The 25,235-nt window shown below is 42.6% G+C and overlaps 1 long non-coding RNA gene across 1 annotated transcript; it reads left to right on the forward strand.

The window, feature by feature from the left end:
• Positions 1-1,754: 1,754 nt before the first annotated feature.
• LOC119733221 lies at positions 1,755-24,700 on the forward strand. Its single transcript, XR_005271713.1, has 3 exons — positions 1,755-1,796; positions 15,063-15,228; positions 24,661-24,700. It is a non-coding gene; the product is annotated as an uncharacterized LOC119733221 (long non-coding RNA).
• The last annotated feature ends 535 nt before the right edge of the window (positions 24,701-25,235 follow it).

The following is a 25,235-nucleotide window of genomic DNA, read 5'->3' on the forward strand; positions in this document are numbered from 1 at the left end:
AACACCAAGAAACTAGACACCCCTGTTGGTCATCACTTCAACCTGCCTAACCACTCCATTTCTGATATGATTTTGCAGGGCATTGAATCTCTTGGCCATCGCAAGGACTCAGTTCGCCTCAGCAGAGAGAAAGTGTGGATGAATCGTCTTCGAACTATTCAACCACATGGTCTCAACATCCAACTTGGAAATGATTAATCCTTTTCTTCCTCCATTGTCTTCTGTTACAGATAATCCATCTGGTCTTCCTTGTTTGTGTTTACCCATCTTCCCCCATTTTTCCCCATCTTTCATCCCTTTCCACCTCAATACCGTTCCCCCCCCCATCATCCCTTCACTCTCACACCCTTTTGTCCGTTCCCACTCCCCGTGACCTTTGATCCTTCCCCTTTCTGGTCCCTCCCCAGTTTACACAAGACCCCTTGTGGTTTGCCATCTCCCTTTGTTTCTTTGTTCTCTCATCCACCCTCCCCTGCATCTTTCCACACCTTTCACACCTAATCCTCCTTTTGTGTTTCTTCTTTCAGCCCTGCATGTTTGTGTGCACCCCCATGTTAATGTATGTACCTCTGTCATTTCTGTTTTAGCCTCTGAAGAAGAACTTGCTAAGTTCGCAACGTCAGGCCACATTAATTTTAAGATTTATATATTTCAGGTCCATCCAGTCAGTAAGCAGTTTGCAGCAGTTTTACTTTTTTTCATGTATTGTATCTTGTTCGATCCTGGCAAATTTTAGCCAGGTTGTAGGCCCTTCAGTTTTCTCTGGTGCAAGGGGAATACCCAGCTTATTACTCAGTGTTTGAAATCCGATCAAATCCTGCACACCCTGTTGATGCGATGTTGAAATGATAACAAAATCATCCAGAATATGGACTATTCCAGAATAAATGGTTAACACTTTATATCTAGTTTAGATGGCACACATCCTGGGCCCACTTACTTCAACATTGTTATTGCGTCCTCCGTTGACGCATACTTGACTGTTGTGTTGCAATCTGGTATTCCATCGTTTACGGAACCATGTTTAGGATGAGACAAATGATGAATTATTCAAAATGAACCAGGCTGTCTTTTAGGAACTAAGTGAATCGAGCTAACGCAAAAATTATCGAGTGGCAAGTCTTGGAACGGCCCTGCGAGCCTACCTTGTCTAAGTTCTAACCCTAGTTTTTCAGAAACCACTTTTGGATTTTGTAGAGCAGATTTTAAATTTGTTGATGTCCTAAATTTTTGATTGCCTGTAAAACCTAAAAACCAATTGTAAAACCATGAATTAAGAATTTGTACTTAATGCCATCATAGCCTTGTAACATAGTTTGAAGCATATCTTTATTTACTGGTGTTATTGGTTTGTCCTGGGATAAATGAGGTCTGTCCCCTTCCTGTTCTGCTTTTAGGCTGTGTATAGGCCTCCTCTTAACAGGAACAATCAAGTCACAGAACAAATTTAAATGGGCGATCTGACTCTGCTATTATGTTTATCCACAAATGAGTTCTGGTAGCAGGGCTTTGCTTTCTGGGGTTAATTCAATGTTTTCTTTCCCTTTCGAGCCCTGGCACGAATACAGCTCAATAATTCAAATGTTTCCTTTCGTTATTTGAATCCTTTCAGCAAAGTGAGGACCACTGACTGATGAGGGAATTGCTCTACTGAGATGAGGATGAGCCTGCCTCAAGACATTGTCAGGGCTCCGACAGCCTCATCAAACAGAAACCCGAGGAACCGGAAGCAGGGAGGAGGACCGACAGATGAACGGATGACCTGCTTGCTGGGCTACCCATTACTGATTCTTGAGGTTAGTTTTTAGTTACATGTACCTAAAGAATAAGCAGAAACAAGTAATCAAAATGGGTGATCTGGCACTCTTCTATGTTCTCCCACAAATAAAGAGTGCTGGTAGTGGGGCACTGCTTTGTGGGGTTAATTCGAACATTCCCCCCCCCCCCACCTCTTGCTCTACCTTTCAGATATTTCTTAATAATGATAACCCAGTCAAAACCTAGAAAACTCAGAGTCATTGTGAAGAATTATTTGATATTTTATAATGAGGATATAAACGTACATACAGACTGGACATTTGTCACAAAATGTCTCTCCCTGTTTATACATGACCCTAATCACATCATAAATTTGAAGCCATTTTGAAAACTGATATTCTCGTTTGACAACAATGTAAAATGGCTTAATAATGTAACTGGAAGTGCCTATTAGAAACTGAATTTGTCCTAAGCACCTTTTTCCTAGCAGTGAAAAAAAAGAGAAAAAATACTAGCTCATGTTTTACCTTTATATGCAACATCCATAAACTTATGTAATTGGCCCATTAGAACCCTCCGATGCAAACATGCATACTCAGTCATGCTGTTACTCGGGTCAAAATCAGTCAGGTGACCGTTTTTGACCCGATGGAATTGTATGCATAGAACTAAATTATTGACCTGTTTTGACTGCTTAAGTAACTGGCCATGAGAATGACTTGACCAACTGTGACCCGTAGAACAGTTGTTGATAATGAATATTTGCTGACTGTTATTGTCTCGTTAAAGTACTGTCATAGTCAGTAAGTTGCTGGTATTGACTATTAAAACATGATCCCTGTCAAAACAGCTGTGAGTGCTAAATTGCTGTTGACTGTTTTTGACTTGACAGTCCTGATTTGAAAATCACAGGCGTGTGGAAAAAGGCACACCTGGACTTTTCTAGGTGTGTGACTTTTTAGGTGTGTGATCTGCGGGAAGCTTTTAGGTGTGTGATGGTGTGGGGGTGTGATCACACGCCTTAAATCAGAAGGACTGACTGGACAAAGTGCTGTCCACAGTTGGTGTTTGGTATTGAATGAAACATGATCCCTGTCAAAAAATCCACCCCCCCCCCAAAAAAAACCCCCTACCTACCCTGTTTTCAAATGCCATGTAATTGGAAGCAGAACTTTTTGGGTGGGGGCCTATTGGTATTGTCAGCAATTGGTAAGTGGCTGGTATTATCAAACAGCTGTGGCTACTGTGTGGCTGTTGAATGTTGTATTGACCTGATAAAGAATTGTATGCAAGTGGCTGGTATTATCAAACAGCTGTGGCTACTGTGTGGCTGTTGATTGTTGTATTGACCTGATAAAGTATTGTCTGCAAGTGGCTGGTATTATCAAACAGCTGTGGCTACTGTGTGGCTGCTGATTGTTGTATTGACCTTATAAAGTATTGTCTGCAAGTGGCTGGTATTATCAAACAGCTGTGGCTACTGTGTGGCTGTTGATTGTTGTATTGACCTGATAAAGTATTGTATGCAAGTGGCAGGCATTGTCAAACAGCTGTGGCTACTGTGTGGCTGTTGATTGTTGTATTTGTTGTATCTACCATGGAGATTGTGGAATTGCCCAGCAAATTTCAAACTAAGATGCGATCTGTAATGTGTGTTTTGTCAGTGGCCTTTCCAAGACAATCACTTATTTTTTTGTTAAAGAAATTTGCATGATTTTTAATGGTGTGATCAATTTCAGTAAACATTCTATGTACACATGCAAGTTATGTCTTGGTTGATGACGTCATTCAAAAACGGGAAGTGCTGTTCATTGTGAAGCAAAATAACGTATGTATTCATTACACCTACCTTCCGCTTCGATGATGACACAGTATTTGGAAGCAAAGGTTAATATTGTGATGGAAATCTTATTTGGGCTAAGATCGACATGGATCAAAAGATATTAAATTTAAAATTTGATCGTTTTCAAATTTTCATAGAAGTAACTTCTGGTCTGATGACGTCATGAATTTGCAACCTTGCCAAGTTATATGTGGTTAATCAAAGACTATGAAAGGGCAATTTTGTAAAATTGGAATGGATGGTTTCCAAACTAAAGAAAGCAAACACTCTTTTATGTGCCACTAGGGGGCGCCCTTTCAAAAGATGACGTCATCACACTGTTTTATGTGTCAGACATTCCTTACCAACACTTTCTTAATTTGTATGTGTGTAGTAAAATGCTTCCGCTTTTGAGTCATATTTGGTTTTTATTGCTCTTCCGGTAACTCCGGAAGTGAAGGTCATGCAGTTTTGTGTCCGGGAACAGGAACAGTTATCATTTCAACACCATTCTACACAATAAACATCAAATCATCCTGATTTTGGTCTTTGTGCTTGCAGCAGCAACCGGCAGGCCCGGTTCTACGGGGGGGCTAGGGGGGGCTGTAGCCCCCCAAAAATTTTGTCTAGCTCCCCCAAAATAAATTACGTAAAAAAATAAAATTGCATTAGCATAAAGAAGGATTGTGATGTACATGCGAACGGTCTCCCCCTAAAGAAGAAATAGCCGTGACAAGGGTGCATTAGTTAATATAGTGTGAATGAATTTTGGATTTTATTGGCGCTCCCCATTGAAAATATGGCATGAACCCAAGGGCGGATCCAGGGGAGGGGGGGGGCCAAAGGGGGCCATGCCCCCCCCCCCCCACCCCCCACCCCAAAACGAAACAATTTTTTTTTTATGTGACATCGCAATAAAGGCAGGCAATGAGTACACCACAGTCTTTTCCTCCAAAAAACATTGGTTAAAGTAGTCAGAAATTGCCTCAGATCGCACCACAGAGCATCTAGGATCCAAATTTTTTTTTTTTGAACCACTTTTTGGGGGGACCCAAAATTTTTTTTTAGGCCCCCCTCAAAATTGTGTTCTGGATCCGCCCTTGCATGAAACCCCCCCTCCCCACCTATTGATTTTCGGAGGCCTAAGTGTCTGGAAAAAATAACCGGTCAACATTTCAGCACGCCTCCCTGAAAAAATTCTGGATCCACCGTGCTAGCCCCCCCAAAAATATTGGTTCTAGAACCGCGCCTGGCAACCGGGTACGACGACCCAATGTTTTAATTACATCTTTCAATAATTCGAACTTTTAAAGACTTGATAGTATTTACAGAAATATCATCTGTTATCTAGGCGTAAGAGCCTTTCATTATAGACACATTTAAGTAATCAATTAATTATACAGAATTATACCTGAGACAACACTCGTTTTTACCCCTCAGCCGAGAGGCTCGAGGGGTATTGTCATCGCCTAGGGCGTCCGTCCGTCCGGATGTATGTCCGTCCGTCCGTCCGTCCGTCCGTCCGGGCAGCTTAGTTTCCGGATGATAACTTGAGTTAGAAATGTTGTTTGGGGTTGTAACTTCGGTAGGGGGTTGCCCTTGGGAGTAGGCAAGTTGGGATTGGTTTTGAGGTCAAAAGGTCAAAGGTCAAGGTCACCGTGGTGAGTTAAATGTAAATGGTTTCCGGATGATAACTTGAGTTAGAAATGAGATTTTGGTGTCTAACTTTGGTAGGGGGTTGCCCTTGGGAGTAGGCAAGTTGGGATTGGTTTTGGGGTCAAAAGGTCAAAGGTCAAGGTCACCGTGGTGAGTTAAATGTAAATGGTTTCCGGATGATAACTTGAGTTAGAAATGAGATTTTGGTGTCTAACTTTGGTAGAGGGTTGCCCTTGGGAGTAGGCAAGTTGGGATTGGTTTTTGGGTCAAAAGGTCAAAGGTCAAGGTCACCATTGTGAGTTAAAGGTAAATGGTTTCCGGATGATAACTTGAGTTAGAAATGCGATTTTGGTGTCTAACTTTGGAAGAGGGTTCCCCTTGGGAGAAGGCAAGTTGGGATTGGTTTTTGGGTCAAAAGGTCAAAGGTCAAGGTCAGCATGGTGAGTTAAAGGTAAATGGTTTCCGGATGATAACTTGAGTTAGAAATGAGATTTTGGTGTCTGACTGAGGTAGGGGTTTGCCCTTGGGTACAGGCAAGTTGGGATTGGTTTTGGGGTCATAAGGTCAAAGGTCAAGGTCACCGTGGTGAGTTCAATGTAAATGGTTCCGAATGATAACTTGAGTTAGAAATGAAATGTTGGTGTCTAACTTCGGTAGGGGGTTTCCCATTGGTACAGGCATGTTGGGACTGGTTCTGGGGTCAAAGGCCAAAGGTCAAGGTCACCACGTTGAGTTAAAGGTTAATGGTTTCCGGATGATAACTTGACTCTGGCTGAGGGGTTTCAACAGCAACGCTGTTATTTTTGCAATTGTTATGATTAATTCTAATTATTCGTACCCCATTTGATATTATGTTTAGTCTCATCGCTGTGATGACTACCAGGTACGACAATGTTTTAATTACGGTCATTCAATAATATGAACCTTAAAGACGTCTTGATGGAGACAATATTTACAGAACTAGGGTCTATCATTTAGGCGTAAGAGCCTTTCATTGAGCATATTTGCGTAATCAATAATAGAATTAACCTTGAGACTACCCTCCTCTTTACAATTGTTATGGATATTTCTGAATATTCGTACCACATTTGATATTATATTAAGGCAAGCTTTTCAGAACTATCTTTTTTGTTTGTTTTGTACAATACCAAATACCTTCCGCTGAGGATAAATCACGCATACTATGGTGCAAGTCTATTCAGACTTGTTTGCGTTCTGAACGCATTAGATCGCTAGAACAATTCTAGCATCTCATCTAGTAGATCTGATCTTTATGAATCTTACTGCCAACCTGCAAATCTCGCTTTATACCTCTGTCAGAAACTACTCTGACCATACTTTGATTGACACTTGTGGAGTCTACTTCACTCTACTTACCTGTAGAGCAACACTACTTATGCATATTCCCCCTACCGGCAGGTATTTTCGCTAAGAGTTATATACAATAGCGCCCTCTGGCGCCCTACCCATAACACCCCGCGGCATGCGTGCCTCGTGAGCGTCCTTTTTTCTCTTAGCGGCAGTTCGGGTAGGACGTGCGTGAAATAGCTCGCTGTTTGCCTCGTCATTTACTACCCTTTTTTGCGTTTAAGAGAAGTATTTAATAAAAGAGTTAGTAATCATTAGTTTGTAGAGTTTCATCATCTTCTTGGTTTCATTTATTTCATAAATATGAAGCGTTTGGGGAGGGCCGATCTGTCACTAACCGGAGGGAATAGTTCTCCCACAAGCCGGACCGAGTTCTCGGGGGACTCTGCCGTTAACGCTCCGTCGTTACCGCGGCAGCAGTCTCTCGTCCGGCACCCTCAGCCACAGTCGGCTGGGGGAGTTGGCAGTTCCGCCGATCAGTTAAGGGGACCTCGGTCACCTTCTCCGGTCAACTCGGGCGGAACACCCAAACTAAAGGCACACTCCGGCAAGGTTCCCCTAAAACATATCTCCTGTGCCGGAGCAAAGCCTAAGAAGGGCCGTCAGGGCAAGCGTGGCTCGGCAACGAGCGCCGCTTTGGCACCTAGCCCTCCCCCGATCACGGGGCAGCCCGAGGGGACTAGCCGTCACACTTCGGTGGGCTCTAGTCACCCGTGCCCTCCCGACACAGTGCCGAACACCACTGGTTGTCGGGATGGGCTATTGCACGGGCTACCGGTCCGTCCAGCGCTCGCTCAGCCCACGGGGCCTGAGGCGCTGTCGGCCGGGTGCATTATGAGCGATACGGAGCCGGTCGCCCCGGGGGATCCCGGGCCGACGGCCCCCGTGCTAGCTCGCTCAGAGGGACTACTCTCGTCATCGGATTTTTTCCGTTGTTCGGGGGTCCCGGTGCCCCAGGTGTCTTCCGATTTCTCCTCGGACACACCTCGGGGCCGTTCTTCTAAAAAGAAGAATAAGAAGAAGAAGGCTGCACGTCGATCGCACCGTTCTTCTTCAGGTTCTGACGACTCCTCTGACCGGTCCCGCCGGGGCAAACGCTCCCGGGGGAGGACGCGGTTTCTAGAGCAGATTTCCTGCAGGCTTTTCAGTCGATTCCGATACGCTATCGGCTATGTCGGCAGGCCGCCGGGCGGGCCCTATTGGGGGGCCCCCTGCAGCGGTGGACTACGGCCCACAACCATCGGTCGTTGGGCCCGCATCGCAGTCTTCAGTCACCGGTCACGCTTGGCTGACCCGTGAACAAAGGGACTTACCGCACAGTTAGCCGTGCTCCTGGAGTCTTTATCTGCAGTGAATGCTTCATAGTCGTCATTCATTGGTCACGATTGCGTGGCCCAAGCGCAACGAGGTACATGTACAAAAATGAAAAAACACATGTTCATACATGTACATGTATACCACACATGGTTGCGCGCTATACCGGAAGCCCGGCCTACGGCGAACAGGACTTCACATTCGCCGGCCGTGGACCACGGTTGCGTGGTCCGGAGACAACGGGACCTACCGCACACAGTTAGCCGTGCGCCAGGATCCCCGCTTGTGTTTAGTCTTCACCATCTGCGTAATATTATGTATATTATCTCCGAGGGTGTTGCCCAGCCACCACCGCGTGGTTCTGTACAATTAGCCCCTCCAGACGGCTCTCAGTCATCGGGGTCATTTTGGCCTTCGCATTCGGCTGATTCATCCGATAATGACGAAGAATCAGACCGGTTACAATGGCTGTCCATCGCGGAAACGAAATTCCGTTTGCTGCAGAGGGACATTACACGGGCACTTAAATTACCCTCCGCCGATGAGCCCCCTCCACCCAATCACAAAAATTTTCAAATCAAGCGCAGGACGGGCTCCAAATCTAACAAGGACAAGGTGTTCCCCATACCTCCGTTGGATCAAATGTGGAACACATCGACAGCGGACAAAGTGGTGTCCATTTCTCAGGCGGGAACGTCTTTATTATTTTTCTAATCCGGGCGAGTTTATTGCACCGATCCCACCGCGGCATACGCTACCGGGGTGAGGACTCGGTTTTTTCGGCCCACTCATTACAAGCCTTGCAATTGTTCTCGGCTTTATTATCGGTCATACATGTACAATGTACACTGTATACGTTTTATACACGTACAGGTACAATGTATTGCCAGGCGGGCACGTTAATGAAACGTCCGTCTTCGTTCAGTTGCGAGCCGTGATCTCTGTAACCCTCTACATTAATCACGGTTGGGTGACTCAAGGACAATGGGACACGCCGCACAGTGCTTAGCCGTGCGGCGGTGTTTCTTGCTGTACTGAGATCGCTAATTTCTCATGTACATTGTACATGTACATGTGTGCATTACTTGTGTATGTACACTGTCCATTGTCTCCGAGGGAGTTGTTCAACAGCTGACTGTGGCTGTGTGCAACTCGTCCCTTCAGATGTGTTTTACGGTTCTCGTTTACGGGGTCTATTCGACTCTTGCAGGCATGTTGTGGACCACATTCGAAAGATTGTGCCTTTATTCAAACTGCCTGCTGCTCTTCAAGCAATTATGTGATCATTACCGTTTTCCGTTAGCGAAATTCGGTATTTTTGTTGTTGTTGTCACATCTTCCCTCTTCAATGCAGCTAAGTAAAAAACTAGCTGCCAGCAGTAGAGGGACCCCATTATTCAAGCAGCTCTTCGTAAATAATACTCGCAGAAGCTTGCATACACTTTGCAGTAGAATAATAAAGTGGGTTCGGCGATACGCGTTCAGCCTCCCTCTTTACCCTCATGAAGTACATTAGGTTTAATGTTTTAATCTTGACTCGACAGTCTTAGCGGACGTGTTGACTGCTATTTTCATTATCAATTTCACAGTCTGCACTCAGTATTCTATAATTTTACACGAGTGCAGACCCTAGCAATCTTGGCCCGCCGGGGTAACATGATTGATGAACTGTTTCTCCCGTCAAAGGGCGCCCGCCAAAGATTCGAGTCCCACCTTTTAAATTTTTAACAGACAAAGATCTTTTCTTTTGCGGTGGATATCGATGTTTACACAACAATGTACATCCATATTGGTCGATGTCGACTACATGTGGGCCAGCGCAGGTGAAGAACAAACAGTTGTTTGTTTTCTCAACTGCATACCTCTTGAAGTTGGCCCAGATGATTTTGTGTGGCCGTGCTAGCAACATTTGCTGTACGCCATGCCACATAGGATAATGTAACAACGATTTCGATTCGGCTTCAGTTGTTTTGATGATTTCCATAAGTGACCTACCTGACTCATGACGACCTCCACCCATCTGTCTCGTAGGAGCTCGTCAAAGAGACTTTGAGGCTGACATCAATAACATCGGGCCAGCACAGTGTTGCGCCCGTCTTGTATTTCCCTTGGAAAGATGTTGATGAGATTTAGTCGATTGTCTAACACATCAGCATGGGGAATGAACCTTGGCCTGAAGGGTACACAACTGCAACTCATTCAGGCCAGAGCACTGAGAATTTCACGGTGTTCAAACCAAGATTCTCGCTGCAACTTCATGGTGGCTCCATCCAGCCTTTTTTCCGCCTCACTCCTGGCCTCTGCTCAGATAGTAAAGGCGATATGACTGCGCCGTGGAAACAAAGATTGGTGGCATACACCTATTTGCTTGTATCGGCCCAGTCCTCACTGCATTCAGTGCAGGCCATGACCTGACTTGTGCAGTACCTCCTGTGGTTCGGCGTTGCCAACCTCACAAGGGTGGGCCTCTCACAGATTGCAGCCTAATTCATTAACTGTCATGGCGAACATGTTACCCTGCTAGTTAACTGCCCACCACACGCATCTAGTGGCGGATTGGTGGGGCCCTGTGTGAGCATCATTCAAGTTCCATTAACATACTTGAGATGCTGGCGGTCTCGGAGAAACTGCGATGTTACTTCTATGTTCGATGTTGTGCCAGATGATCCTGATTCGATGTGACTTTGACGCAGTTGTAGTTTACATCGACGACCAGGTGGGCAGGCAGCCTGCACACCTGTGTACACTTACTTGAGAAATACCCCATTGGGGTTTTTTCCTCATAGCTTCTTGCTTTCGACGGTCCTCCTCCAAAGCAAGGACAACTAACCACATGTCAATCTGACTTGTTTCATGAACTAGTCACAGATTTCCAGGCTAATGCCTGAGGGTTCCAGACCCCTATACATGTACATGGCACGCGAATACGATGGTGATGAAGACGGACAGGCTACTTATATACACCTTCCTGTCGTCTTCCTCTTATTCCTCGGGTACTTAATCAACTAGAGCAGAAGGATGACAAGGTCCTCTTCTTAACTCCATGTTGACCTCATTGATTGGTTTTCCAGGGTTATAACCATTCCATTGGTTCACCAGTTGGAGGTACAAATGTTCTTCCGAGGAGAACAATATTCTGTTCCAGCACAGCTTGGGTTTCCTTCACCCAGCTCCGCAGGAATTTCTCCTGATGTACTGGATACTGTAATGCTCTCCTGTTCACATCAGACCTTTCTCAAACAAGCTATGGCTTTTACAGCCTGCACTTGAGGGACTTCTAACATGACAGTAGATTACTTAATGTTAGTCAGTTGAACGTCCGTGTCAGTTAACTTAAGGGGATGTTTTAACACCCCTGAATTGCAGGACCTCTTCAACACCTTCTTATCCAAAAGTGTTATAGAGATCTTTAGAGTTCTGTGAACCAGTGAACAATCTCACATCTGTTTCATTGGTTCCTATGGTTGCCTTTTTTCTTTTCTGTTTTGTAAGCAGTTGTTACTTCTTGGTATACATGTAGTAAACATCTGTTTTCTGTATAATGGAGACGGACCACATCTGATGGGAACCAAGTGTGCCCATCCGATTCCTTACGGGAGGATTTTTGTTTTTTAACTAAGAATGTCGGAGTCCTCTTTACCTCCGGACATCTTTGTTCTAGGCATCAAATCATTGTCCATTCCAGATGGAAAATGTTGGTGCCGCTCATGACTTTGGCGTCTGATCCCTAAGGAAGGTTTTTTGAGCTAAGATGGTCGGAGTCCTCTTTGCCTCCGGATGTCTTTGTTCTGGGCATCAAATGATTCTTGTCCGTTTCAGACAGCGAATTTTGGTGCTGATCATGACTTGATGTCTGCTCCCTAAGGAGGGATTTATACTAAGGACTGTCAGAGCCCTCTGGGCCTCCGGACGTCTTTGTTCCGGGCATCAAATCATTCTTGTCCAGACGGAGAATTTTTGGTGCCAATCATGACTTAAACGTCGTACATTAGCTGCACTGGGACGCTTTGAATCGGTCACTTGCAGTTACAAATGTAATTGTCACGACAACCCTGCCATACCAACAGGCTTCTCGCGACACATATTTGTCATGACAACCCTGCCATACAAGCAAGCTTCTCGTGACATGTTTTTTGTCATGACGACCCTGCCATACAGGCAGGCCTTTCATGACATGTATTTAGCATGGTGACCCCACCATACCAGCAGGCTTTCATGACAAGATTGCCTGAAGGTTGGCTATGGTCATCCATGAAACCACGGACATATCAACGGCAGAATCCGTGTGATTGGTCCGCATGCACAAAATAAAAGGCAGAGCATGGGAGAACAGTGTTGAGGGCGACTGACTGAGCCCCACCATGTACTCAAGACATTTTCAGACCGGAGACCTCCCCAGCATTGGTGTCTCCTAACTCTGATTCTTTATTGAACTCTGTACATGTACATGTGCATATTATAGTGTCTATATGTACCATGTCATGATGTTTTGCCTTTCATGATAATTCTTATTTTGTGTGCCCCACCGAACTCTTATGTGTAGGTATCGGTGGGCTGTAATTCATTACGTGTGATTCCCACGCGGATCACATCTCTGTTGGCATGTTGAGGCTACCATTATGACTAATGTCTTTATCATGCCGACCTTTTTGGGCTGCCTTGTCCACCCACATGTGGAGCGACGGGCCCATCCAGGGTTTACGCGTATTGTTACGTGCCTCTGTGAAAGCACAATAGCATCTCGCATGACCCACCTCCTTGACGGTGCTAGTCTATGCATAAGTAGTATTGCTCTACAGGTAAGTAGAGTGAAGTAGACTCCCCCCCCCCCCCACAGAAGTGTGGTTGGGGTCTACGAACGAATACTTACCTGTAGAGCATCCCTCCCCCCTACCCCACTCTTCTCGATGCCTTGGGTATTTTGTTGTATTCCGACTTGGCGCTCGAGAAAAGAGGACGCTCACGAGGCACGCATGCCGCGGGGTATTATGGGTAGGGCGCCAGAGGGCGCTATTGTATATAACTCTTAGCGGAAAATACCTGCCGGTAGGGGGAATATGCATAAGTAGTATTGCTCTACAGGTAAGTATTGGTTCGTAGACCCCAACCACACTTCTGAGGGGGGGATTTTGAAGAATCCATCCTTTTAAACATAAGGTTTGGACATTGCGTTATTTAGCAAAGATTTGTATTAAATGTATCAATCTTCGAAAGGCGCGCGCAGTACGCTCTGAATAGCCAGTCAGCATCGTTTACGTGTACATCACAGCCAGGGGTTAGTGAAGGAACGCGCACGCGCCAATGGAGTTGAGCTTGTGACTTACCAGACGAAATCTGACAGAAAAGTCATCAAAACTTTCCCAACTTGCAAAGTTGCTTCAAATTAGACAACTTTACATCTAAAGAAGCTTCGTAATTATTTAGTAAAACGTTCTAATAATATAAATTACTTTTTAGAAGTCTCAGTTTGCTAGAAATAATTTTAGAACTTTCAGCCAATCAGAAACATTTTAAGCGCCGCTCAAATGGCAGCCATGTTGGATTTTACCATCACGCTATTTATAGCACAGCTGACATGTGTAAACAAACACGTGAGTGTACACACAGAATTTCGGCAGGAAAATACTCAAAACTACCTAGAAATAATACCTGAAAAGACAACAGGAATTTTCTAGACAAAAATGCCAGATCTCTAGGAGGATATAGGTAAGATTTAGAGTAATAAAACTTAAGTAAAAAGTGGGATTTGGGTGCATTTTGGTCACAGTATGATCCAGAAACCTAGTTTGAACTTGTACCATGTTACGAAGATGTCCTAAATTTTGTTACGTCATCATGACGTCATCAAGTATCAAATTACAAGCAATTTCAGGGACAATTTTGACAAAATAGATTGCGCTGTATCTTTTGAACTAAATAGGGTATCATGTTTGTTTTTTAGTGAGGTTGTAGTCTATGCCGTGAAAAACGGTTCCTGTTCCCGGACACAAAACCGCATGACCTTCATTTCAGTTGTTACCGGAAGTGCAATAAAAACCAAATATAACTCAAAAGCCGAAGCATTTTACTACACACATATTATGAAAGTGAGGAATACCAGACACAAAAAAATGTGATGACGTCATCATCCGAAAGGGCGCCCCCTAGCGGCACATCAAATAGAGTTTGCTTTCTTTAATTTTAGAATTTGAAAAGGATCATATGTTTAATATAATTCTATCATTTGACCCCTGTCATATCTTCGTAGTCTGAATAATGATATCCATTACAATGTTCACGTTTGGATAACTCTAATGCTGTGACATCATCAAACCGGAAGTTAGGTGTTATTAATACAAACAATTATATTTCCCATATTTTCATACGTTATTTTCACTTCACAATGAAAATGTATCCTCTCCGAACTTTATCAGTATTCACTAACCGCTTTTGAATGATGATGTCATCAAATCAGAAATAACTTTTTTGCGCACATAGAATGTTTACTGAAATTTATCACACTATTAAAGATTTTTTTTTTTAACATAATCATTGATTGTACTGGAAGGGAATTAATTTCGTGAACCTTTGTTCTACATAGACATATATTCCTAACTTAACTGGGCAGTGTATAACAGTTCAGTTTGTTCTTGGTTTTCAATTGGAGAATCCACAAATGGGTGAAACCTGCTGAATGAGAATCATGTCCCAAATGCTGATTTGGGGAATGTGTCATGAGAGGGCGCAATTCAAAATATGACCCGGCAACTTTGGCATTTGAGATTCAGAATATTGTGGTTATGTTTGTTCAGTTTCCTTGAAATATAGAGAATTCATAGAGCCAAAACCTCATTAGGTTAGTTATTAAGCATCCTTGTTTAGATTTTGAGCACTAGTTTGCTGGTTGAAATGAAATTTAAAAAAATAACAATTACACGGTTTAATTGCCAAACACGTTTTCAAGAACACGCTGCAAGAAACAGCTGTCGTATTGCAACTCGTTGTAACTTATTTTCAACTGTTGCCGTAGCTTCCACTGTAGAAACACGATGTAAAAAACAGAATACAATTTATTGGCTTCAAGAGAGAACTGCACAAAGATAGAAAATGTTTCATTTCCTTATGATTGACTGTTATTCCTGTTTTGTTATTTTTGCTTAAACAGCTGATTGAAATCAACCAGTCTGAGTTAGTTCTCTTGGTTAGGGAGTTATTTGGGTGGTAACGAAGCAGTGGACCAGGCAATCAATCGAGCACACCATTGAGACATGGATCAACCTCCACTGATTGACGGAGTAGTGCTGACTAAGATTGACACCATTGATGATAAAGTAAGTAGCAAGTTTATGTTCTGCATGGGCTTGACCTTGGTTTGATTCCTCTTTTGTTCCATGGTGTAGCCTTAGTTATCCTTGAATGAATTGAAAAGTTTTTGGTTCATATCCTCTGCTTGATCCTCTGTTCTATTGACCCTGAGTCTTTGTACCCCCAGGTGACGATAACGCGACGCCATGTCCAGTCATGCAATGTCAATTCAGTTTGAGAGGTAGTCTGGTAAAAAAGGATGGTTGAATCGTGACATTACACTTTTTAACAAATTTAAGAATGTGATGACAGAATTTCAGAAAGTTGACTGGATATCGCCGCTAGGCATCATCATGCAGTTTGACTTCACGCCGGTGCCGTGCAAGCGTGAAATTAAGGTTGTGATGCAAGATGTTTTCCTAGGGATATGTTACATTGGGACGATGATGTTTGATGAATAAGATCATTTGGGAGCTCGTTTCAGTCTTCAATCGTCTTTGGGAACAAACTTTTGTGGTACGCTTGTGTGCGGCATTGCAAGGAAGCGTAGGGCTGATTATGTCTATTTCTTTGTGGTCGTTCTTCTGGGGTGATGTAATAAGGGATGTCAAGGGCAATTTCTTCATGGATGGAGCGGTAAAGCATAGTGACCCTGCTGACTGTTCTGTGGTGTTGGAGGCATGGGCTCACAAAACCAAGTGTTGTATTAGCTCTGCTTGCTATTTGATTGATGTGAAGAGACCATGACAAATGTTTTTGAATTTCAACTCCAAGGTATGGATGGTTGGGTACAACAGAAAGGTTGGCATTCATCTGTAGATATTATCATGATGATTTTTGCTTCTTGTCATATGTAGGGTGTGACATTTCTGTGGCTTAAATGACATCTGCCATTGATGAGACCAGCTCACATGGCTATCCAGATCTTTTTGGAGTTGTTGTTGGTCATTGAAGTTAGCAATGCGTCGGAATAGTAGGCAGTCATCAGCAAATAACTTGATTTTGGTGTCTTTGCTAATGTTGTCACCAATGTCATTGATGTAGAGTAGAAACATCAAAGGGCCTAGTACAGTGCCCTGGGGGACTCCTGATGTAGCAGGCGCGGATCCAGGGGAGGGCCGCGGGAGCACGTGCCCCCCGTCAAATTTGAGTCCAAAAAAAATAGAAGGGGGAAAAAAGAGGGGGAGGTGAGAGAAAAGGAGGGAAGGAGGAGGGAACCTCCTTACAAAAATACTGGCACCGATATTAAACATGAGCCTGCAAACATTGAGTACTCGACTCGACCGCGATCCCATCATACGTACCCTGTACGTACCCTGCATATACCGTTATTGAATGCAATTCATACGAATATACACGATTTATTCTCTACGAACATGCAGTTTATGTGCTGTGCGCGACAAACACACGTTGTGCACTGCTCTTTGGACCACCCCCATTGGTCAAGGGTGTGTTTCAGTAAGAACAATTTGCCAGCAGTTCCACGCGCTTTTGAATTACAAATTATACTTTTTCACGGAGTCCAAAACATGTCCTTGTTTTAAATTGACTTCTTCAACGTCACGTCATCATATAATTTCGTAAAGACTTTATTCGAGATGTAAAACCCTGAAAAAAACACCCCTGAAGGTCATTGATCCGTCCTTAAAACGTTGTTTTAATGAAGAAAGTTGGGTTTTGACGTTACTACGCGTTGCAGAAAATACAAATCTGATAAGTTTGGTACATAAAAGAGATCTGTTTGTTCTTAGGACAAAAACAATCATCAGTTATTGCCCAAAGGCAAGTTTTAGCACTCGAGACATGCTCTTGCAAGCTAGACGGAACGCAAGTGTGTTGCTTTTTGAATTGCAAGCGAGATACATTTGATCGTAGTTCGCCGGTGGCGACGCGGGCCGGCATCCGTGCCAGGCCGGGAGGTATACACCTATTCCCGATGTCTATTTCTCAACGTTATCATCAACAATTATTTACTGTAATTTTTTTACATAACTAAATAACGAATCCACCTTCAAAATTGTACCATGTTGAAAATGCAATCGTGGCGCCGAAAGACCCGATGTCTATTATAATGTAACTACGCGTCGAGTGGAAAGATATTGCTCGTATCCCATGTGAAACACCCGAAGCACATCATCATGGAGACTGATTAGTCTGGTGCTTCCAAAGATGGTATGTTCCATTCAGTTGTGGATGAAGCAAAACAAATATTTGTGTAGAATAATCTTGTTTTATATATTTCTTCATGCTTTTACAATGGTTATTATTAATCACCATGGAGTACTTATAATTACAAATAAGTGACAAATCAATGATGATGGTGATGAACTGAAACAAAATGCAACCAAAGTGAAAAAAGAAATAACAACATTGGCAAAATATTTTGGCTCAAATGATGGCCCAGAAAAGCTTAGGTTGCACCACAGAGCATCTAAAATCCAAAATTTTTAAGCAGGCCCCGGACCCCACGCCGTCATGGCTTCGCGCTTGCAAGAGTTTGTACCCGTGCATAACATTTTCAGGGATTTTTCTCCACAAGCCAATCAACCATTTCAAACTGAAAGTATTGATAAAATAAGGCCATGGTGTATAAAGTCAAGCTATACCATTTCCCCCAAGTACTGCTATTCGAGTATGAGTACTTTGCTGCCTGAGTACGAGTTCCGTCATTTCTTTTCGGCCCGACACCGGTTGGTACACTGATGAGGTGTTCCAAGCTAAGCACAGACGAAGACAGCTTGAGCACAGGTGGCATGCATCCTCACTCGAGATTGACCGCCAACTACATCACCAACAATGCCAGCATGTGATCTCACTGATCCGTAAGGCCAAAAGAACCCATTACTCAGAAATAGTCTCCAAGTGTTCCGGTGATCAAAAACAACTGTTTCGTGTCGCCAACAAGCTTCTCCATAGGAATAAGGAATCTTCTTTACCACAAGTACGATTCTGACAAGTCACTGGCTGACCATTTCAGCCATTTTTTTCACGTCCAAGATTTCTTCGATTCGTGATGCACTACCTCTCCTTGTGCCAGATACAGATACTTCTACCCCCACCCCGCCAACACAAACTACACTGACCAGTCTCCGTTCTGCCTCTCAAGATGAGACACTGCATGACCAGTCTCTGTTCTGCCTCTCAAGATGAGGTTTGCACTGTCATCTTCAAATCCCCAGCCAAATCATGTGACTTGAACCCTATACCAACCTGGCTCCTTAAGCAATGTTCTGAATCCATCGTTCCTGCCATCACCACGATTATCAACCGCAGCCTGCAATGCAGTGTTGTTCCTTCTGTTTTCAAAGTTGCCCACGTGTGTCCAGCATTGTTAAAGAACTCCAATACCACCGCCCAGTTTCCAACTTGCCGTACATCTCAAAGTTACTTGAGCGTGTTGCTATCTCCAGGCTGTCGATGCATTTACGGAATAATGATCTATTGGATAGTCGCCAATCTGCAAATCGTCAGAACCATAATGTAGAAACATTACTTGTTCATCTGTCTGCGACCACATCCTACGACAGATGGATGTTGGCAAAGTAATGGCGCTTGTGCTTCTCGATCTGTCATCAGCATTTGACACCATAGATCACGCCATCCTGATCAGTCGCTTGCACTCTTTGGGAGTGCACGATGCAGCCTTGCAGTGGTTTGACTCATACCTTGCAGACCGGCAACAGTCTGTTAACTTCAATGGAGTATTATCTGCCCCTGCCTCCCTTGACTGTGGTGTTCCTCAAGGATCTGTTGGCGGTCCCATGTTATTCACCATCTACATTTTACCACTCGACCAGATCATCCAGAAACACAACCTATATCACTGCTATGCTGATGACATACAGCTGTATCAATCCTTCAATCCAACTCAACCCAATGCTGTGTCTGCCCTGGAGAATCGTGAGGCTTGCATTGATGAGATCAAGACATGGATGATGATAAACAGTCTCAAATTGAATGACAACAAGTCTGAATTTATCCTGTGTGGCTCAAAACAACAACTCGCCAAGTTCAATATCACCAGCATTAGGACTGGAGATTGCCACATCCATCCTTCCAACAAGTGTCGCAACCTAGGTGTCACTTTTGACCCCCACATGTCCCACATTGATCAGATATCAACAGTGTCAAAATCAGTCAGATTTCATCTTCCTAAAGCAAATTATTGTGTATTCTGACTGTTTGGAACAACAAAGAAAATGACAAAGAATACTTATTTCACCAACTATAAGATTTGAGGCTTTGCATGGTGGGGTATTGGTATCGTTTCGGTTTGCGGTAACACCATGTGGTAATAACTACTGCTTAGAAGATATTAGTTCTGAGAAGAACTTGTCCTGCTCTTTATCAAGTTTGCTAAGTAGTTTTTTGTTCTGTTAAGAACAGTCCTGCTGTAGGTTCTAACCGAACTTGTCTTTGGTCTCAACGTTTCGACTAGCCTGCTCTAGTCATCGTCAGGAGACTGTCTCCTGACGATGACTAGAGCAGGTTTCGACTAGCCTGCTCTAGTCATCGTCAGGAGACTGTCTCCTGACGATGACTAGAGCAGGCTAGTCGAAACGTTGAGACCAAAGACAAGTTTGTTTAGAACTTACAGCAGGACTGTTCTTAACAGAACAAAAAACTACTTAGCAAAGTTGATAAAGAGCAGGACAAGTTCTTTTCAGAACTAATATCTTCTAAGCAGTAGTTATTACCACATGGTGTTACCGCAAACCGAAACGATATTTCAACAACTGTAGTACACAATATCTTTATTAACAACCCTGGTTAGGTAAACAATACGATTTATAAAATCCCCCTTTTTTTTAAGACAGGCCTTTAAAATGACTATGTCAATTATTTTTAACTTTTAAACTGAGGTTTTATCGCTAGTGAAGTTTGAAGACAATTGTGACAACGATTCTTGAAATTGCATTTTTGGACAAAATAGGTCTTAGGGTCATTGTATTTAAATGGTGATTATTCTTTGGACAGATTGAGCAATTTCAGTAATTTTTTCATCTAACAGTAGCTTTTAAAATTGGCTTTCCAGTCATTATTATTTTTGGTGATACATATTTTTTTAAATATCAAATAAATGCTGAACACGCCACTAGAGGTCCAGAGCAAAATAACACAAATTTATTTGTTCAAGTTTGTTCAATTTTAGTGAAGGGCTGTAGAGCTAGGGTGTGCACCCCCCCCCCCCCCCCATTATCCAGCAGTACAAAACTGCATCTAAATATGGCATATGTCATACCCTGAGGAGGGACAATGGAACAAAACAATCTGGGTGTTGTTCCTTAAAAGCTGCTGTGAATTTAAATTAAAGGTCAGCGCAACAACTACGGAAACTATGTTCAAAATGATCATTATTATGTTTGTTGATGAAGAAATTAACACTAAAACAACTGGATACAGGGTTTTTGTTTAAGCAACGCGCACCAGCATTTGAAAACGGGAAATAGATATGAGAAATAAAATGGACCAAACTTCAAAATAAACATGCAGATAGATAATCCACAACAGGTAAAAAATATTACTTTTACGGACATAAAAATACATTTTTACATACAAACCTACGGGGAAAAGGTGCGCGTCTCGCAACTTTTGCCCCATGCGCTAAAATATGGCGCCGCCCATGGCAGACCGTGCGTCTGCACTCACTGCCAATCTAGTGTTTTTAGTCTATATTAATGATGTGCAAACCCGACCAGAAACCAAAACCGACCCGACCTGAAACCGACTTTGGATTGGGTCAGGTCGGTTTGACCATCTTTTCAGTCGGGTCCAGTCCGTTCCGTTTCAGTTTTGCATTTTAATTTTTGGGTCGGGTCGGGTCGGGTCGGTTTGGTTTAGCCATCTTTTAAAAAAAACCGAAATAAACCAAAATAAACCGAAATACACCGAAACAGTTGAGAAATTTAGGTGATGCAATATTATTCACAGTCACTGTGACCGCAGCCCATTGTGTGGTGTGGCCACCGAGCGCACTATCAAGTTGCCACTGTATTAATTTCTCCAGTCGAATGGGACTGACAGTGAAATAGATAAGATTGTAACAGTTTCCATGATACCTTGTGATGATACCATGGGACTTTGTTCAGTAAGCGAAGTTACTCTCGATCAACCCACTGAGTATGACAGAGAGAGACGATGGTTTAGCAAAAGAATTCATGCCACGTGGGTAAGGGCAGGCACAAAAAAGTGATCATTTTGTCAAAGCAAGGTATTTGTTGTGTTTTTTTGGTTTTTATCGGGTTGGGTCGGTTCGGGTTGGTTTTACTTTATTTTTTGTCGGGTCGGCTTGGGTCAGTTTGAGGGAGTTAAGATCGGTTTCGGTTCGGATTCGGTTTATATCTTTAATGCTTCGGGTCAGTTTGGCCTGGTCAACCCGACCCGATGCACATCATTAGTCTATATCTATGTTGACAACCTTCACACATGCTATCAATTTCCAAATACGTGTCAAGTGACACATTTTTGAAAATGTCTGTGAATCCGGCCCTCCCTCTATGCATTCTTATTTGTACTTGGTTTGCAATTGGGGGATTCAGGAACCGGTGACAACAATGATGTAATTTTCCAAAGATGTGTCAAGTGACACAAATTTGTCACCATTCAAGTGTTTAAAACAACAGAACATAATCTTTAAACCTTGGTCATCCGTTCCAACCTGAACGCAATCTACTTTTAGCATATTCTCTGTGTTCCTATTGGATACTGTAATTTCACCAATGCGTAGAAACGCTGCAAACACCAACAAATATAAGCTCTTATACAACGCTTTTTGATAGAATGATTGTGAACAATGTTCTAATGCATCTACCATCTTATACAATATGTTAAAGGGAATGTACATCATTGGTTTTTTGCTGTAATTTTTAGAAATGAACTATTTGAGGGGTTACTATGATAGATAAAATATTATTACACTAACATGTTTGAAGTTTTTGTGTTCGAAAATGGTGGAAAAACCAAGAAAAACACAAATGGTGGAGTAGTCTGGTTCCCTGACTTCACTAAAGATAAAATGGATCAAATTATAGATTTGAGGTAAGGGAACCAGTCTAGCTGGCCTGCACCCATTCATGAACATGTAACCAATAGCAAACAAAATTTGGACTGAAAAAAATGGTGAATTTAGAGCAGTAGTTGAAAAATAGTTAGGTTTTTCCAACGGTGGTCATCCCGACCACTGTTGGAAATTTATACAAAATACAAATTTCTTGAAAATGACTTCACACCAGGTGCCATAATTTTACAGGATGCTTTTGACTGTCATTTACCAGCATCCTAGTAAGGTATTTCATAAAAACTTGGTAGTTTCATTTTTCGATGTTTGCATGTTGTTTATTCCCTTTTAATAGGCAATCTTACATCTAACTTGGGTTTGGCCAGTTGTACAACTTGGATCTCTTTTTGTACCATAAACGCATGACCTGGCTCTGTCATTATAAAGTTTGTGAATTAAATTAATTGTTGACACTATTAGTACTAGCTGCATAGTTAGCCTCGAATAAGTGGGTTACAAATAGCGCTACCAGGATTGGTGGCAGTGGCAATGAGGCGCTTAAGCCGTACTTATTGATAAACTGAATCAATATTTGTGCTCTTTGGTACGTTCTCCATGTGCAAACAGCCATTGATTTTGAAAGTAGGTTTAGTAATCCTGGAACTAACTCTGAGGTTGTATTTCCACTGGTAGTAACAATGGATGTTCCATCGCTTGTGGGGCTGCTTTTTGGAATACTTCCACCTGTAGACCAGAAAGTTTATCAGTTAGTGTATTTAGCCTATGTATCCAGGGACATGTACTGCTCGAAACTGAATATTAAACAACATTCTTTGTACTACTAGTCTACACACCAGAGCCATAATTTTCACTTCTTTAGCTGTATTGGAGTTAATAATGTGCACTAACGCCTCATTGTCTGTATGGATTAGGATTCTTTTATTAGACCAGTGATTTCCCCAGACACAAACCGCAGCTACAATTGATAACATTCTTTAAGTGTGATATTTTCTTAAGACTATATGATGCTGGCCATTGCCCATAAAACCAACCTCTACCGAAAATTGCACCATATCCTAATGAATCAGAGGCATCTGTGTACAAATGTAAGGTTTGGTTTGTTAGCCACTGATCTGACAGAAAGAATGCCTTGCCATTAAATTGCCGTAAAAACAATAGCCAGGCCTGTAAATCCAACTTCAATTGAGTTGTTAACCTTATAAAGTGCCAGGGGCATCTGACACCTATGGTCAAAATTTATTAACCTCCTGAAAAATGCACGACTCGAGACAACAACTTTGCAAGCAAAATTTAAAAAAAAAACCAATTGACTGCATTTCCTTTAAAGTTACTTTGGTTTTGTCTAATGCTTGACTGGTTTTAAGATGGCTTTTGCAATTTGTCTGCCGGTAACTGCGCGGCCATTGCTACCGTATTGTATCTAGTTCGATCCTGGCAAATGTTAGCCAGGTTGTAGGCCCTTCAGTTTTCTCTGGTGCAAGGGGAATACCCAACTTATTACTCAGTGTTTGAAATCCGACCAAATCATGCACACCCTGTTGATGAGATGTTAAAACTATTAGAAAATCATCCAGAATATGGACTAAGCCAGCTGGCTTCAATTCCTTATTTACTATCCATTCTATCGCTGTGCTAAATTCCTTGAATATAGCATATCGGCAACCAATTGGTAGAGTTTTATCATAAAAAAGTTGGTTATCCCATAAAAACCCTAGCAGATTATGGTCACTTGGATGAATCGGTATAATCTTGAATGCAGACTTTAATATGTCCAGCTTAGATAGCACACATCCTGGGCCCACTTTCTTCACAATTTTTATTGCGTCATCGGTTGACGCATACTTGACCATTGGGTTGCAATCTGGTATTCCATCATTTACTGAACCATGATGAGTTTTTTTAGAAACTAAACCAATCGGGCTAATGCAAAAATTATTAAGTGGCAAGTCTTGGAACGGCCCTGCGAGCCTACCTTGTCTAAGTTCTAACCCTAGTTTTTCAGAAACCACTTTTGGATTTTGAAGAGCAGATTTTAAATTTGTTGATGTCCTAAATTTTTGATTGCCTGTAAAACCTAAAAACAAAATGTCAATCCATGAATTAAGAATTTGTACTTAATGCCATCATAGCCTTGTAACATAGTTTGAAGCACATCTTTGTTTACTGGTGTTATTGGTTTGTCCTGGGATAAATGAGGTCTGTCCCCTTCCTGTTCTGCTTTTAGGCTGTGTATAGGCCTCCTCTTAACAGGAACAATCAAGTCACAGAACAAATTTAAATGGGCGATCTGACTCTGTTATTATGTTCGTCCACAAATGAGTTCTGGTAGCAGGGCTTTGCTTTGTGGGGTTAATTCAATGTTTTCTTTCCCCTTTCGAGCCCTGGCACAAATACAGCTCAATAATTCAAATTTTTCCTTTCTTTATTTGAATCCTTTCAGCAAAGTGAGGACCACTGACTGATGAGGGAATTGCTCTACTGAGATGAGGTTGAGCCTGCCTCAAGACATTGTCAGGGCTCCGACGGCCTCATCAAACAGAAACCCGAGGAACCAGAAGCAGGGAGGAGGACCGACAGATGAACGGATGACCTGCTTGCTGGGCTACCCATTACTGATTCTTGAGGTTAGTTTTTAGTTACATGTACCTAAAGAATAAGCAGAAACAAGTAATCAAAATGGGTGATCTGGCCCTCTTCTATGTTCTCCCACAAATAAAGAGTGCTGGTAGTGGGGCACTGCTTTGTGGGGTTAATTCGAACATTTCCTCCACCCCCACCTCTTGCTCTATCTTTCAGATATTTCTTAATAATGATAACCCAGTCAAAACCTAGAAAACTCAGAGTCATTGTGAAGATGTACCCTGGAGGAATGCTATCAGTCAAAACCTAGAAAACTCAGTCATTGTGAAGAATTATTTGATATTTTATAATGAGGATTTAAACGTACATACAGGCTGGACATTTGTCACAAAATGTCTCTCCCTTTTTATACATTACCCTAATCACATCATAACT

The sequence above is a fragment of the Patiria miniata genome, unplaced genomic scaffold (assembly GCF_015706575.1).
Source record: "Patiria miniata isolate m_02_andy unplaced genomic scaffold, ASM1570657v1 HiC_scaffold_25, whole genome shotgun sequence".
Lineage (NCBI taxonomy): Eukaryota > Metazoa > Echinodermata > Asteroidea > Valvatida > Asterinidae > Patiria > Patiria miniata.